General features: G+C 41.7%; 2 pseudogenes; both read left to right on the top strand.

Annotated features, from left to right (window-relative positions):
* The first annotated feature begins 1,890 nt into the window (after nucleotides 1–1,890).
* LOC112670951 (immunoglobulin heavy variable 3-23-like) lies at nucleotides 1,891–2,467 on the top strand (annotated as a pseudogene).
* Nucleotides 2,468–5,611: 3,144 nt separating this feature from the next.
* On the top strand, nucleotides 5,612–13,244 carry LOC125755516 (immunoglobulin heavy variable 3-23-like; annotated as a pseudogene).
* The last annotated feature ends 2,989 nt before the right edge of the window (nucleotides 13,245–16,233 follow it).

Genomic DNA, 16,233 nt, shown 5'->3' with positions numbered 1-16,233 from the left:
CAAAGGTCAGGAAAACAAAATCAAAAATGAATTCTATGGACTACATTAAGGAAGGAGTTGTCGTACAGCTATGGAGACACTCAACATAATTAAAAGGAAACCAAATGAATGGGAAAAGATATGGATGCCTGTTTAGCTGGAACATCTGTCTTTGGCTCAGAGCATAATCCCAGGGCTCTGGGATTGAGACCAGTATCGGACTTCTTGGGGGGAGCCCACTTCTCCTTCTGCCTTTGTCTCTTCATCTCTGTCTCATGAATAGATAAATAAAATCATCAAAAGAAAAAAAGAATGGCAAACGCATGCATATAGACAGAGCATGCAGTGCAGAGTATTAAAAAACAAAAACAAAAACAAAATCAAAAACAAAAACAAAAGAATGGGAGAAGATATTTGTAAATCTATCTTCAGATTAAGGCTGGTTTCCACAATCGACAAATAAAATATCAAGGTAAACAGGGATCCTTGGGTGGCGCAGCGGTTTAGCGCCTGCCTTTGGCCCAGGGCGCGATCCTGGAGACCCGGGATCGAATCCCACGTCGGGCTCCCAGTGCATGGAGCCTGCTTCTCCCTCTGCCTGTGTCTCTGACTATCTCTCTCTGTGACTATCATAAATAAATAAAAATTAAAAAAAAATATCAAGGTAAACAAACACAAGGGGAAAAGTTATGTCAGAAATGGCCACGATAGCCTAAAGAAGATGTGGTTTATGTATACAATGGAATATTACTCAGCTATTAGAAATGACAATACCCACCATTTGCTTCAACGTGGATGGAACTGGAGGGTATTATGCTGAGTGAAGTAAGTCAGTCGGAGAAGGACAAACATTATATGTTCTCATTCATTTGGGGAATATAAATAATAGTGAAAGGGAATATAAGGGAAGGGAGAAGAAATGTGTGGGAAATATCAGAAAGGGAGACAGAACGTAAAGACTGCTAACTCTGGGAAACGAACTAGGGGTGGTAGAAGGGGAGGAGGGCGGGGGGTGGGAGTGAATGGGTGACGGGCACTGGGTGTTATTCTGTATGTTAGTAAATTGAACACCAATAAAAAATAAATTAAAAAAAAGAAAAAAAGAAAAAAAAAGAAATGGACAGAAGACATGAAGAGACATCCTGTCCTGAGATGAGTTGCCGACTCTCAGTTTATATGAGGTAGGTCATCCATATGCAAAATGAAATTTATTGTCTCCTCTAGGTCTGCCTTATATCAACTGCATGATTAAATCAGACAATGGATCCAAAAGACAAGAGGAAACATTTTCTGCCCCAGACTGGAGGACCTACCAGAAAACCTGAGAAGAAAACTACATAAAGAAAAAGAAAAATTGGTAAACTGGAAATAAAGTAATTTGTTTGCCTATGACAATGTCTTCAGAGAGTCAGTGAGTAAAAACCTCACATAAAATCTGGAAGAAATAACTTAGAGCTCAGGAAAACTCAGGATATAACATCAGCAAATAATATAAAGATATGTTTCTACAAACTAACAACAAATTACCTACGCAAAATTAACATAATAATCCACCATAACTGGTTTCAAAAATAAACATTTAGGATTAAATTTATTAAGGAGATAAAATATTCTATGGAAAATTACCTATATTGATAAGAGATTTGAAACTGCACCCAGAAATGCAAATAACTCCACTTACACTTTAGAAATTCGTATAGTCATAGTGCCAGCTACACAAATTTCTATAGAATTCTGAAGCAACACTTGTGAATTTAAAGACTCGAATGTAAGTCTGGAGCTGGTTATATAGTCAGAGGACATGCAAATAGGGTTCTCCCTCAACTGATTAAACCAGGTCAGCCCCGAAACTGCAGCTGGGAGAGGAGCCCCAGCCCCAAGATCCCGAGGTGACCCCGTTCAGGGATCAGGACAAAACACAGGCAACTCACCATGGAGTCTGTGCTCAGCTGGGTTTTCCTTGTCGCTATTTTAAGAGGTAATTCATGGAGAACAAATGACCTTGAGTATGTGAGTGAAAGTGAGTGTTCAAAACAGGGGATGTGGGACAGTTTCCTGACCAGAATGTCTTGTGTCTGCAGGTGTCCAGGGTAAGGTGTAGCTGGTGGAGTCTGGGGGAGACCTGATGAAGCCTGGGGGTTCCCTGAGACTGTCCTGTGTGGCCTCTGGATTCACTTTCAGGAGCTATGGCATGAGCTGGGTCTGCCAGGCTTCAGGGAAGGGGCTGCAGTGGGTCGCAGCTATTAGCTATGATGGAAGGAGCACATACTACACAGACACTGTGAAGGGCCGATTCACCATCTCCAGAGACAATGGCAAGAACACGCTGTACCTGCAGATGAACAGCTTGAGAGCTGAGGACACGGCCGTGTATTACTGTGCGAGTGACACAATGAGGGGACCTCAGTGTGAGCCCAGACACAAACCTCCCTGTAGAAGGGGATCAGGACCACCAGTGGATGCACACTCCTCACCATTTCTGTCTTGAAGGCCCAGGAGCATGTGCAGATGGAGGTTCTGGACAGGTTTCCTGTCAGGGTCTGGACTTCCTCTCCATGGAGCAGTTTCCCCCAGGGAGCCCCTCTGAACACTTGATTATGTGTTTACCTCTTTGGGCTCTTTCTCAGAGATTTAGAAAATAAAGTATAGCAGTTGCACTTACTTGTACTTAACTTTTCCTGACCCAAAATACTAATCAATTACAAATAATTCCATTCACATCATCTGAACATTTTCATGAGTCCCAGTGACACTCACTGTAGATCACAGGACCCCAAGTTAACATGCTGTCTTGCACCTCATGGTACAGAGGAATCGCCAATCAACACAATAGAAAAGAGACATTCTACCAAAATGTTAATCATGTCTGGGGAGTGAGAGATATTCCCAGTATGACATGGTAGGGAGTTGGACTCAGAGGTAACTCACACACATACACACAATCACGAGAGTATAACCATTCATCACCTTCACCTTCATGTCTGATGAGAACCAGGCAGGCCTCTCATCATGTCATAAATTCCTGGGTGGTGCCAAGGAAAGACACTGGATCAGGGTGTGCGTTGTGGGTCAGTGGTTGGGACAGGGTCTTGCTCTATGGGATTTGGGGAGGAAGTGGGGCCTTAGGGGTGCACTTAGGTCAAGAGGTGCAACCTCAGGATGGGATCAGGGCCTTTATACAGCAGGACTGGGAAACCTCCCTGCACACTGGTCCCATGTGAGTTGATGGGGCAAGGACGGGGTAGGACTTGCATGCTCTTCGGACACCACATCAGCCTGCACCTAGACCTCAGACATCCCAGATTCCAGATCTGTGAGAATGAGTGTCTGTTGTTTGCTCCACCCAGTCCATGTACAATGTTCCAGGAGTGGGGACAGGATAAGTCATTTTTCTTGACTGGATTCATTGTTTTGTTGGCTGCTGAATTTGTTAAGGAAATATCTTGTCCTATTCTGTAGGGTTTTTTTGTTTAAATTGAATTTACCAATATTTAGTACACACTCAGTACCTACTACATCCTGTGCCTTCCTTAACGCCCATCACCCAGTTGCCCCATCCCCACCCTCTCCCTTCCAGCATCTCTCAGGTATTTTTTTCCCTGAGTTAAGTATCTTTCATGATTTGTATTCCTCTGTAGTAGTACTCCACTAAGTTTCACTCCTTCCCTTATGGTCTCTTTCTATATTTCCTATATTCCACATATGAGTGAGACCATATCATTGCCTTTTTGCGATTGATTTATTTCTCTCAATATAGTTACTCCAGTTCCATTCATTTTGAAGGAAATGTTATTTCATGATATTCATCATTTCTGACAGCTGTGTAATATCACAAAATATATATAAACCACATCTTTTTTTTTCTTCTGTTCATGTATTCTCCCCTTTTCTTGACTGGATTCATTGTTTTGTTGGCTGCTGCATTTGTTAAAGAAATATCTTGTCCTATTCTGTAGGTTGCCTTTCATTTTGTCACCTGTTGCATTGTTTTACAGATTCTATCTTGAGAAAGTCCTAATAGTTTATTTTTTCTTTGTTTCCTACGCCTTTTGAGAGGTGCCTTGGTAGCAGTCGCTAAAACTGAGGACAAAAATTTGCTACCTGAATTTGCTTCTAGGATTTGGATGAATTACTGTCTCAGATTTTGGAATTTCATCCATTTTGAGATTGTGTTTAGTGTAGCTGAATGGTCCACTTTCATCCTTATGCAGGTGGATGTCCAGTTTTTTTCTGAACCATTTATTGATGAGAGTTTCTTTCACTAGATATTTTTTTTCTTGCTCCTTGAGGAGTAGTTGTCCATAGAGGTGAGGGTCCATTTCTCTGTTCTCTGCTCTGTTCCATTGATCTATGTGTTGCTTTTGCCAGTACCAGGCTATCTTGATGATAAGGACTTTATAATAGAGCTTGTCTGCAAACATTGTGATGCCCTCCAGCTGAAGATTTGTTTCTGTTTCTTTTCTCCCAAAATGTTTCTACCTGTTTGATGACTTAGGAAAGGAATTAAAGAAGACACAAAGAGATGGAAAACATACCATGCTTATGGATTAGAACAATGTATATTGTCAGGACACCTGTGTTGCTCAAAGGTTGAGTGTCTGCAATTGGCTAAGGTTGTGATCCTGGGGTCCTGGGATGGTGTCCTGAATCAGGCTTTTGGAAGGGAGCCTGCTTCTCCCTCTGCCTATGTCTCTGCCTCTGTCTCTGTGACTCTCCTGAATACATAAATTAATCTTTAAAACAAAAAAAATGGGGATCCCTGGGTGGCGCAGCGGTTTGGCGCCTGCCTTTGGCCCAGGGCGCGATCCTGGAGACCTGGGATCGAATCCCACGTCGGGCTCCCGGTGCATGGAGCCTGCTTCTCCCTCTGCCTATGTCTCTGCCTCTCTCTCTCTCTCTATGTCTATCATAAATAAAAATAAAAAAAATTAAAAAAAATAAAACAAAAAAAATAAATACTGTGAAAATCTCTATGCTGCCCAGAACCTTCTACATATTCAAAGCAATTCTTGTGAAAGCATCCTGAACATTTTTCACAGAGTATGAACATATAATCCTAAGAGTTTTATGGCACACACAGAGATTTTAGGGACACATTGATTCTCTGGCATGGCCCTGCTGTATTTGTTGTGAGAAGTATCATGTAACCACCCTCATCCAATGAAGGGTGCATTTCTCACCTGGAACTAGGACTAAACTTTTGCAAACCATAGGTATCTGTTAAAAAGTCACACTGGTCACAGAGAAGGAGAACAATGATACAAGAGAGTCAGAGATACTCAGACACTTTGGAACTTCAGTTTAAGGATGTTCTTTGATAATGTTTCCAGAAGATGTGGATGTGATGACCCAGTGGGATTTGTGTCTCACCATCACCTTACAGGGTTGTGTTGTACTGATGTCTGTTAGGTGTGTCCTTTGTCACTGGATGAACATTTGGTGCCCCGTGTCCTCATTTCAAACCCACCTGCATCTGTGACTCTCCCTCTGGACATGAGATCAGTTTCCCTTTAGGATTTCCTCAATGTAACCCTTCAAGGGACCTACATGACTTATTTACCTCTTATCATTTTATTGAAATGCAATCATTTTTGTCATGGAATTTGCAATAACCAGGTAACATGACCTGGTCATGTCAATATCTAACAGCTCTTACATCCTATTTCATAGTCTACATGTGAACTTACATGACAGTGAAGCTATTTCAGGCGAGGTAAGTCCACTCATGGTCAGCAAGGCAGGGGAGCAGCTCTGAAAGCCCAGAAGCAGGGCATTGGTTGGCTTTGACAATTTCATCAACATTTATAAAAAAGCAGCTTCTCCAGACAAGAACACTCAGAAAATAAGTGTGAGAGGATGGAGCAAGGGATGGTGCACACAGTTCTTCTTGTAGTGTGCAGCCCCTGGACCTGAGCTGGGGTTACATGGATGTCTAAATGCACAGTGCAGTTGGCAATAGATTGTTATCATTTACTGTTGGTTTTGTTTCCTCTGTAGATGCTCACTCCCCACCTTGTTGAGGCCTGTTTTGGGGTTTTGTGACTCTGTTCCTAGCTGCACTGGAGATCCGTTCTGAGCATGGCATTCTACCTCTAACCTGGGATTGAATGTTGCCCCCCGAGTTTTCAGGGAGCCCTCATAGGAGAGCCATCAAGCCCTTTCTGTCCTAGTTTATGTCTGAATCCCATGTTCTCTGTATATGTGTCTGAGCTAGTTTATCTCAGGCACATAAAGGGTTCTCTAAACGTCAATATGAAAGGCTCCTGTTGTGTGGACCTGGGCTGGTCCTCCGAGAGGGTGTCATGGGAGAGGATCTACTTTCTGCCTGCTCGTCTCAGAATAGAGGTCACAGGACCACACAGAGTACAGTTTATGGAAACAAAGCACAACACCTGCACTCAGATCCAATGTTCACACATCTTCAGGTTCCTGTCCTTCTTAACCGTCCATCACATGGTGCCACATTTTCTTCTTGGCACTCAGGGGGTCCTTAGATCCAGGAAATTTCCCCTTTTTTTGATTTGAGTACCATCATGACATGTCATCCCCTGCAGGAGTAGAATTCTACAAGTTCATGTGTTCCTTTCTTGTCCTTAAAATCCTGGACAGTAGCTTCTGCAAGCAACCTCCCTCCTGCTGTCATCCCTATGGTTGTATCTTCCCAAAGTCAGCAGCACACAGCTCCAACACTCCAAAACCTGCTCAGTATTCTATTAGGAGTCTTGTTGTTGTTGTTTTTTCAACTCTGATTGATTTCATGGATGTTCAAAATGATTCAATAACTATCCAGCTGTTCCAGGGATGTGACAAGCCCTGAGTCTCCCTAATCTTCTGATATGTTCACTTCTCCCTCCCATATTTTCTTATACTATAGATGGTGTGGCAAATTCTTTCTGATTTATATGTTGGAGGTTAACCTTGAAACCTGGGGTTTTGTTTCAGAATATCGTAAACTTATTTTTGCCCCCACTCTGATCCTGGATCTCATGGACTCATTTGTGTTTGTAAAGCCTATTGAATATTGTACTAATATTATATTACATTTCAGGAAGTAATTATAGACATATGTGGTCCCTACACATAAGGTCATCCAACAAGTGACAAAAAAAGGAGCAATGCACCTCCTAGCAGTGACTTTGGGGCTTTCAGGTAGTCATAGATGCTCCCAAAGGACTAGAATTGCAGGAATATTATCGGCAAGACTCTGTGTCTCTGTGCAGGTGACACAGGTGCCATTTGGGTGGTGGGTTCTGCTTGCAGTCTTCCTGATGCATATGATCTATTCAAAGATGGAAATGGGGATACCCGGGTGGCTCAGTGGTTTAGCACTGCCTTCAGCCAAGTGCCTGATCCAGGAGATAAGAGATCGAGTCCCACATCTGCCTCCCTGCATCGATCCTGCTTCTCCCTCTGCCTCAGTTTCTGCATCTCTGTGTGTGTGTGTTTCTCAAGAATAAACAAATAAAATATTAAAAAAAAAACAAAGGTGGAATGGGCTAGACTTGGTGACAGAACAGAAGTCCTGTATGCAGCCCATAGGGGCAGGGGGACTGACCTAGGAAAATAAAAATTAGGGTTGATCAGAGACACAAATTGAAATTGAATTGAAACTGAAATTTCCTGCTGCATTTCTTATCAAAAATACCTGATAAATCCGTAGAAGAGGTTCATGGTAGATATTTTTCTTCTCTTAGATTGAATATAGTATTTGAATGTAAAAGGAAGTCATGAAAACCTAACAGTGGAAAGACAGCACTACACTGTTAGTTTAGGAGGGATAAGAAAAATAGAAATATAGGCTATAAAATGGAAAATGTTCATTCTGACACCAGTTTATTATATCCCAAACTCTACCCGAATGAGCTCATTCTGCATCAGTTAAGCTCATCAAAGCGATTTAGATCACAGATTTGGGGATCCCTGGGTGGCGCAGCAGTTTAGCTCCTGCCTTTGGCCCAGGGCACGATCCTGGAGACCCGGGATCAAATCCCACGTCGGACTCCTGGTGCATGGAGCCTGCTTCTCCCTCTGCCTGTGTCTCTGCCTCTCTCTCTCTCTGTGTGTGTGTGTGTGTGACTATCATAAATAAAAATTAAAGAAATAAAAATAGAAGATCACAGATTTAACTGCAGTGGAACACAGTGACTGAGTTGTTAGAGACTTACAACTAGAACTGCATTACTTGAAACCCTCTGAAATTCAACTAAATTCTAAATTTAGCAAAATCATGTGATCCCCAATACATGCAGGATCCACTATTCTAAGGAACCCTGCCACTCTGTCGTTCAGGTGTTTCAGAGGGGCAGTAAATCCTGTGGAGAGGAGCACAGGTTAGACTCACCTGAAAATGTGCACAAGGACACATTAGAAACCCTTTACAATTTAAGGGGTGAGTTCACATCACTGTATGGGAAAACATGACACCTACAAATCAAGAGTTAAATACAAATACAATTACAAAGTACCACGTGGACACAAAGTCTGAAGTCTGGAATATTACATAATAAAAAAAACATAGTTTTCCAAAGAAGTAAATATGAACATACAAAGGCAGTCACATCTCTGGTCACAACAGTTTCATAGAAATGATCCCAAGCAGAGTATATACTGAGAGGACATGTATATAGGGGCCTATCTCTATTGAATAAAACATCCCAGACCTGTTCCTGCATCTGAGAGAGGAGCCCCAGCCCCAGGAACAATAGGTGACCCATTCAGTGATCAGGACAAAACACAACTCACCATGGAGTCTGTGCTCAGCTGGGTTTTTCTTGACACTATTTTAAAATATCTTTTTATTTATTTTCTATTTGACTCAATTTGCCAACATAAAGCATATCACCCACTGCTCATCCCATCAACAGAAGAATGGACATTTTTAAAAACTGACAGAAAATCTGCCATAATATATATGTTAAATCTTTTTAAAAATGTCTCAATGATTTTGATATTTTCATCTAATTTTGTTAGAAAGAGAGAAATTATACCTCAAAAGGTCATAAACATTGGGATATAGGGTAATGAGATTGAATATGTTTGATTTACACATTTTATCCCCAATAGGGAGCACATATTAATTAACCAAAACCATCATGACCCCACTGTGGTAACATGTGGGTTGAAATTGAAACCATGCCTGCCTTTCCTAATTCATCCATGCCCACACCTTACTTTCAGCCTGTCCAGACACCCATCATCCCATGACATCCCTGTTTGAAAGCCCTGTTAATACGGGGTACTAAAAAAAATTAAAAAAAAAAAGAAAAAAAAATACGGGGTACTGCCGGATACTCAGAATCCATGAACAAGTGTCTACTGGCATTCATCTGAACCTACTATTCCTCTACAGGGAATAGGTCATAGCTTGACAATTCATGTTTACTCTGTGCTGTTCCCCTACTTTCACCACCTGACACACACACACAAAAATGGATTCCTTTTTCTAATTCAATATTTTATTTAATGTCTAGTTCTATATACTATTAATCTCTCAACTTCCCCTGGAGCTTTCCTACCACCCAGCAATTACACTACTGGGATTTACTACAAAGATACAGATACACTGAAAGACCACAACACCTACACCCCAATGTTTGTAGCAACACTGTCCAGAGTAGACAAACTGCGGAAGGAGCCTCGGTGTCCATCGAAAGATGAAAGGATAAAGAAGGTGTGGACTATATGTACAATGGAATATTACTCAGCCATTAGAAATGAAAAACACCCACCATTTGCTTCGACATGATTGGAATTTGAGGGTATTATGCTGAGTGAAGTAAGTCAGTCGTAGAACAAACATATGGTATCATTCATTCAGAGAATATAAAAAGTAGTGAAGGGGAGTAAAGGGGAAAGGAGATAAAATGAGTGGGAAATATCAGAGAGGTCGACAGAACATGAGAGACTCCTAAATCTGGGAAAGGAACTCTCGGAAGGAACTCTGGGAAGAGGTAGTGGTAAGGGAGGTTGGCGGAGGTAGGGATGACTGGGTGACAGGCAATGAAGCATCACTTGACGGGATGAGCACTGGGTGTTATACTATATGGTGGCAAAGCGAACTCCAATAAAAAAAATAATTAGGAAATAAAACCAAATGTGTATTTTGTGAACTGAATATTTTCATCATTTCCCCAAAACAAAAAATGCACAACTAGGGCTATGTTAAGTGTACTTGAAAAGTGTATAACTGTGCCTAGAACTCAGAAAGTGTTAATTATTTGTTATTATTATTTGAAAACAAAAGACAGAGGTAATAGGTAAATATTAATGACCTGATGAACTGTATCAGTGAACCCATATCCATTTGTTAATATGATCATCTATTTCCTTTGCCTTTTACTATACATTGAAAATTAATTCAATAAATTGTATGGTTCAAGCATCAAAAAAAATTAAAAAACAAATGAAACTTCAGATAATAAGGAATAATCCTAACCAAAGAGGAAAGGACCTATAGTCTAAAAATTCTAAAATACGTATGAAAGACATTAAAGAAGACAGAAATATGTGGAAAACAGTCTATTCTCTTGTATTGGAAATATAAATATTCATATAATGTCTACGCCACCAAGAGCAATCTATGCATCCAATATGAACCCTACCAAAACACCGCCAACATTTTTCTAGGGAATGGAACAAGCATAAATTTTGTTACTAAACAGAAAAGATTCTGACTAGGCAAAAGAATGTTGAAACAAAAAACAAATCAGGGCAGCCCGGTGGCTCAGCGTTGTAGCACTGCATTTTTGTCCAGGCCTGATCCTGGAGACCCGGGAACGTGTCCCATTTCAGGCTCCCTGCATGGTGCCTGCTGCTCCCTCTGACTGCATCTCTGCCATTCTGTCTGTCTCTCTGTGTCTCTCATGAGTAAATACATAAAAACTTTAAAAAAAAAACAAAGCAAAAGCCATCACAATTTCGGATTTCAAAGTTGTGATCATCCAAACAGCATAATAGTGGCACTAAAACACGCACATGGTCAGTGGAATAGAATAAAGAACCCATAAATGGACACACAGCTCTATGGTCAACTTATCCTCAACAAAGTACAAAAGACTATCAACTGGAAAAAGGACAATCTCTACAACAAGTGGTGTTGGTAACATTGGACAGCTGCAAGTAGAAGAATGAACCTGGGCCATTCTTACATTCCACACAAAGATAAACTCAGAGTAGATGAAAGACCTAAATGTGAGGCAAGAAACCATCAAAATCAAGGAGATTTTGTGACCTCGGCCACAAACCGGTTCTTGGTACTCGAATCTCCAAAGGGAAGGGAAACAAAAGTAAAAATGAACTCTATGGACTACACCAAGGAAGGAGCTGTCTTACAGCTCTGGAAACACTCAACATAATTTAAAGGCAACCTAACAATTTGGAAAGATAGGGATGCCTGTGTAGCTTCAGCATCTGTCTTTGGCACAGGGATTCCTAGAGCTCTAGGACTGAGACCAACATCAGGCTCTCTGGGGGAGCCCACTTCTCCCTCTGCCCGTCTCTGCATCTCTCTCTGTCTCTCATGAATGAACAAATAACAGCTTCCAAAAGAATAAAAACAATGAGAGATTTGCAAATATATCTCCAGATTACGGCAGGTTTCCAAAGTCAAAAAATAAATTACCAAACTAAAGAACCACAAAGTGAAAACTACGATCAGAAATGGCAGAAGACATGAAGAGACACCCTGTCCTGATTTGAGTTGTCGACTCTCACTTTATATTAGGTAGGTCATCCACATGCAAAATGAAATTTATTGTCTCCTCTAGGTCCGCCTTATATCAACTGCACGATTAGAAGAAACAATGCATCCTGAAGACAAGAGGAAAATACTTTCTGCCCGAGACTGGAGGACCTGCCAGAAAACGTAGCAAGAAAACTACTTTTAAAAAAAGAAAACTTGGTAACCTGGAAAGAAAATAATGAGTTTTCCTATGACAATATCTTACTAGAGTCAATGAGTAAAAACCTTACATAAAAACCGAAAGAAATAACTCATGAGCTCAGAAAAAAAATCAGGATATAAAATCAGCAAATAAACTAAAGATATATTCTTACAAAATAACAACAAATTACATATACAAAATAACAACATAATCCGATTTACACTGGCACCCAAAATAAATATTTAGGATTAAATTTTACTAATAAATTGAAATTTCTTTAGAAAATGACCTATATTTATGTGTGTCTTTTTTTTTTTTTTTATGTGTGTCTTTGGAAATACATGCAGAAACTCAAAAAGAACTGTGCTTAGAACTTCATATAGTCAGAAGGCCATCTACACAAATTGCTATAGAATTGTGGTGCAACACTTGTGCTGGCTTTTAAATACAGGAACGGGGATCCCTGGGTGGCGCAGCGGTTTGGCGCCTGCCTTTGGCCCAGGGCGCGATCCTGGAGACCCGGGATCGAGTCCCACGTCGGGCTCCCGGTGCATGGAGCCTGCTTCTCCCTCTGCCTGTGTCTCTGTGCCTCTCTCTCTCTCTGTGACTATCATAAATAAATAAAAAAAATTAAAAAAATAAATAAATAAATAAATACAGGAACGTAAGTCTGGAGCTGGTTATATAGTTGGAGGACATGCAAATAGGGACCTCCCTCCACTGATTAAACCAGCCCTGGCCTGACCCTGTGGCCGGGAGAGCAGTCCCAGCCTCAGGATCCCCAGGTGACCCTATTCAGTGATCAGGACACAACGCAGACAAACCACCATGGAGTCTGCTCGGCTGGGTTTTCCTTGCCACTATTTTAAAAGGTATTTCATAGAGAACCAAAGACCTTGAGTCTGTGAGTGGAGATGAGTGAGAGAAACTGGGGATGTGGGACAGTTTCCTGACCAGAATGTCTGGTGTCTGCAGGTGTCCATGGTGAAGTGCAGCTGGTGGAGTCTGGGGGAAGACCTGGTGAAGCCAGGGGGGTCCCTGAGACTCTCCTGTGTGACCTCTGGATTCACCTTCAGTAGGTATGCCATGAGCTGGGTCGGCCAGGCTCCAGGGAAGGGCCTGCAGTGGGTTGCAGCTATTAGCAGTAGTGGAAGTAGCACATACTACGTAGATGCTGTGAAGGGCCGATTCACCATCTCCATAGACAACGCCAAGAACATGGTGTATCTGCAGATGAACAGCCTGAGAGCTGAGGATATTGCTGTGTATTACTGTGGGAAGGACACAGAGAGTCGACCTCAGTGTGAGCCCAGACACAAACCTCCCTGTAGAAGGGGATCAGGACCACCAGGGCGTGTGCACTCCTCACCACTTCTATCTTGAAATCCCAGGAGCAAGTGCAGAAGGTGGTTCTGGGCAGGTTTCCTGTCATGGACTGGGCTTCCTCTCCAAGGAGCAGTTTCCCCCAGGGAGCCCCTCTCAACACTTAATTATGTGTTTACCTATTCAATCTCTTACTAAGAGACTTAGAATTCAATGATAGGACTTACACTTTCTTGTACCTAACTTTTCCTGACCCAAAATATTAATCTATTACAAATAACTCCCTTCACATCATCTGAAGCTTTTCATGAGTCCTAGTGGCACTCACTGTGGATCACAGGACCCAAAGCTAACATGGTGTCTTGCACATCTCGGTATAGTGGAATCCCCAATCAACACAAGAGAAAAGAAACATAATACAAAAATTTTAATAACAGTCTTGGAGTGAGAGAGACTCCCAGCATGACATGGTAGGGAAGTGGACTCAGAGGTCATTCACACACACACACACACACACACACACACACAATATTGAGAGTATAACTTTTCATCACCTTCACCTTCATGTCTGATGAGAGCCAGGCCGGCCTCTCATCATGTCACAAATGCCTGTACAGTGCCAGGGAATGACCTGGCTCTGGGTGTGTGTTGTGGGCCAGTGAGGGTATGGCGTCCTGCTCCAGGAAGGGCTTGTGTGGAGTTAGTGTCCCAACTGCATCAAAAGAGGGAACTCCTGGATTATTGTTTGATTTCTTTTCCTTTGGGTAGAGGAAATGAGGAAATGAGGAAGGAATATCATGGAGCTACCAGTTAATAAAGACTGGATATGGTGTGAGGAATTTCACTAAGCCAGGGTAAAACTGGAAGGACAAAAGAGAAACATGGTCATTGTCAGTAGACAAGTGTCTGAATCATATGGAAAGGAGATGAATAATATATGGAAGCGGCACAAAAATTTAAATAATAATACAAATAGGCCAAGATCCTATCCAGGTCTCAGATGGATGCTGTCCTCTTCCCAAGGAACCATCTGGTTCTGAAGGTCATGTGTACTTGGTGTGTTCAGAGACCGGAGTCTTCTACTGGACCATGAAGATCCTCAGGGAGAGGAGCTGGATTGAAGGACCTTCGACCTGCAGGGCAAAACTCACGGGTCCTTCAGGTGCTGACATCAGTTCACTGGTTGTGACCTTTCCCATCCCTGTGGTGAAAACTAATGTCCATGTGATGGGGGAGGAGGTGGAGCCTAGGGACCAATTAGGTTAGGAGGTACAGCCTGATGAAGGGATCAGGGCATTTATTCACTAGGACTGGGAAAGCTCATAAAGTTCAGGGTCCACTTCTGGATTCTCTATTCTGTTCCACTGATCTATGTGTCTGTTTTTGTGCCAGTACCACACTGTCTTGATGACCACAGCTTTGTAGTACAACCTGAAATCTGGCATTGTGATGCCCCGAGATATGGTTTTCTTTTTTAAAATTCCCCTGGCTATTCGGGGTCTTTTCTGATTCCACACAAATCTTAAAATAATTTGTTCTAACTCTCTGAAGAAAGTCCATGGTATTTTGATAGGGATTGCATTACACGTGTATATTGCCCTGGGTAACATTGACATTTTCACGATATTAATTCTGCCAATCCATGAGCATGGAATATTTTTCCATCTCTTTGTGTCTTCCTCAATTTCTTTCAGAAGTGTTCTATAGTTTTGAGGGTATAGATCCTTTACCTCTTTGGTTAGGTTTATTCCTAGGTATCTTATGCTTTTGGGTGCAATTGTAAATGGGATTGACTCCTTAATTTCTCTTTCTTCAGTCTCATTGTTAGTGTATAGAAATGCCACTGACTTCTGGGCATTGATTTTGTATCCTGCCACGCTACCGAATTGCTGTATGAGTTCTAGCAATCTTGGGGTGGAGACTTTTGGGTTTTCTATGTAGAGTATCATGTCATCAGAGAAGAGGGAGAGTTTGACTTCTTCTTTGCCAATTTGAATGCCTTTAATGTCTTTATTGTCTGATTGCTGAGGCTAGGACTTCCAGTACTATGTTCGATAAAGGAGGAAAGACTATCCATTGGAAGAAAGACAGTCTCTTCAATAAATGGTGCTGGGAATATTGGACATCCACATGCAGAAGAATGAAACTAGACCACTCTCTTGCACCATACACAAAGATAAACTCAAAATGGATGAAAGATCTAAATGTGAGACAAGATTCCATCAAAATCCTAGAGAAGAACACAGGCAACACCCTTTTTGAACCCGGCCATAGTAACTTCTTGCAAGATATATCCACGAAGGCAAAAGAAACAAAAGCAAAAATGAACTATTGGGACTTCATCAAGATAAGAAGCTTTTGCACAGCAAAGGATACAGTCAACAAAACTCAAAGACAACATACAGAATGGGAGAAGATATTTGCAAATGACATATCAGATAAAGGGCTAGTTTCCAAGATCTATAAAGAACTTATTAAACTCAACACCAAAGAAACAAACAATCCAATCATGAAATGGGCAAAAGACATGAAGATAAATCTCACAGAGGAAGACATAGACATGGCCAACATGCACATGAGAAAATGCTCTGCATCACTTGCCATCCGGGAAATACAAATCAAAACCACAATGAGATACCACCTCACACCAGTGAGAATGGGGAAAATTAACAAGGCAGGAAACAACAAATGTTGGAGAGGATGTGGAGAAAAGGGAACCCTCTTACACTGTTGGTGGGAATGTGAACTGGTGCAGCCACTCTGGAAAACTGTGTGGGGTTCCTCAAACAGTTAAAAATATACCTGCCCTACGACCCAGCAATTGCACTGTTGGGGATTTACCCCAAAGATACAAATGCAATGAAACGCCGGGACACCTGCACCCCGATGTTTCTAGCAGCAATGGCCACGATAGCCAAACTGTGGAAGGAGCCTCGGTGTCCAACAAAAGATGAATGGATAAAGAAGCTGTGGTTTATGTATACAATGGAATATTACTCAGCTATTAGAAATGACAAATACCCACCATTTGCTTCAACGTGGATGGAAC

Source organism: Canis lupus, chromosome 8 (genome assembly GCF_003254725.2).
Source record: "Canis lupus dingo isolate Sandy chromosome 8, ASM325472v2, whole genome shotgun sequence".
Lineage (NCBI taxonomy): Eukaryota > Metazoa > Chordata > Mammalia > Carnivora > Canidae > Canis > Canis lupus.
The sequence above is the reverse complement of the archived record's forward strand: the minus strand, read 5'-3'. Positions and strand labels throughout refer to the sequence as shown.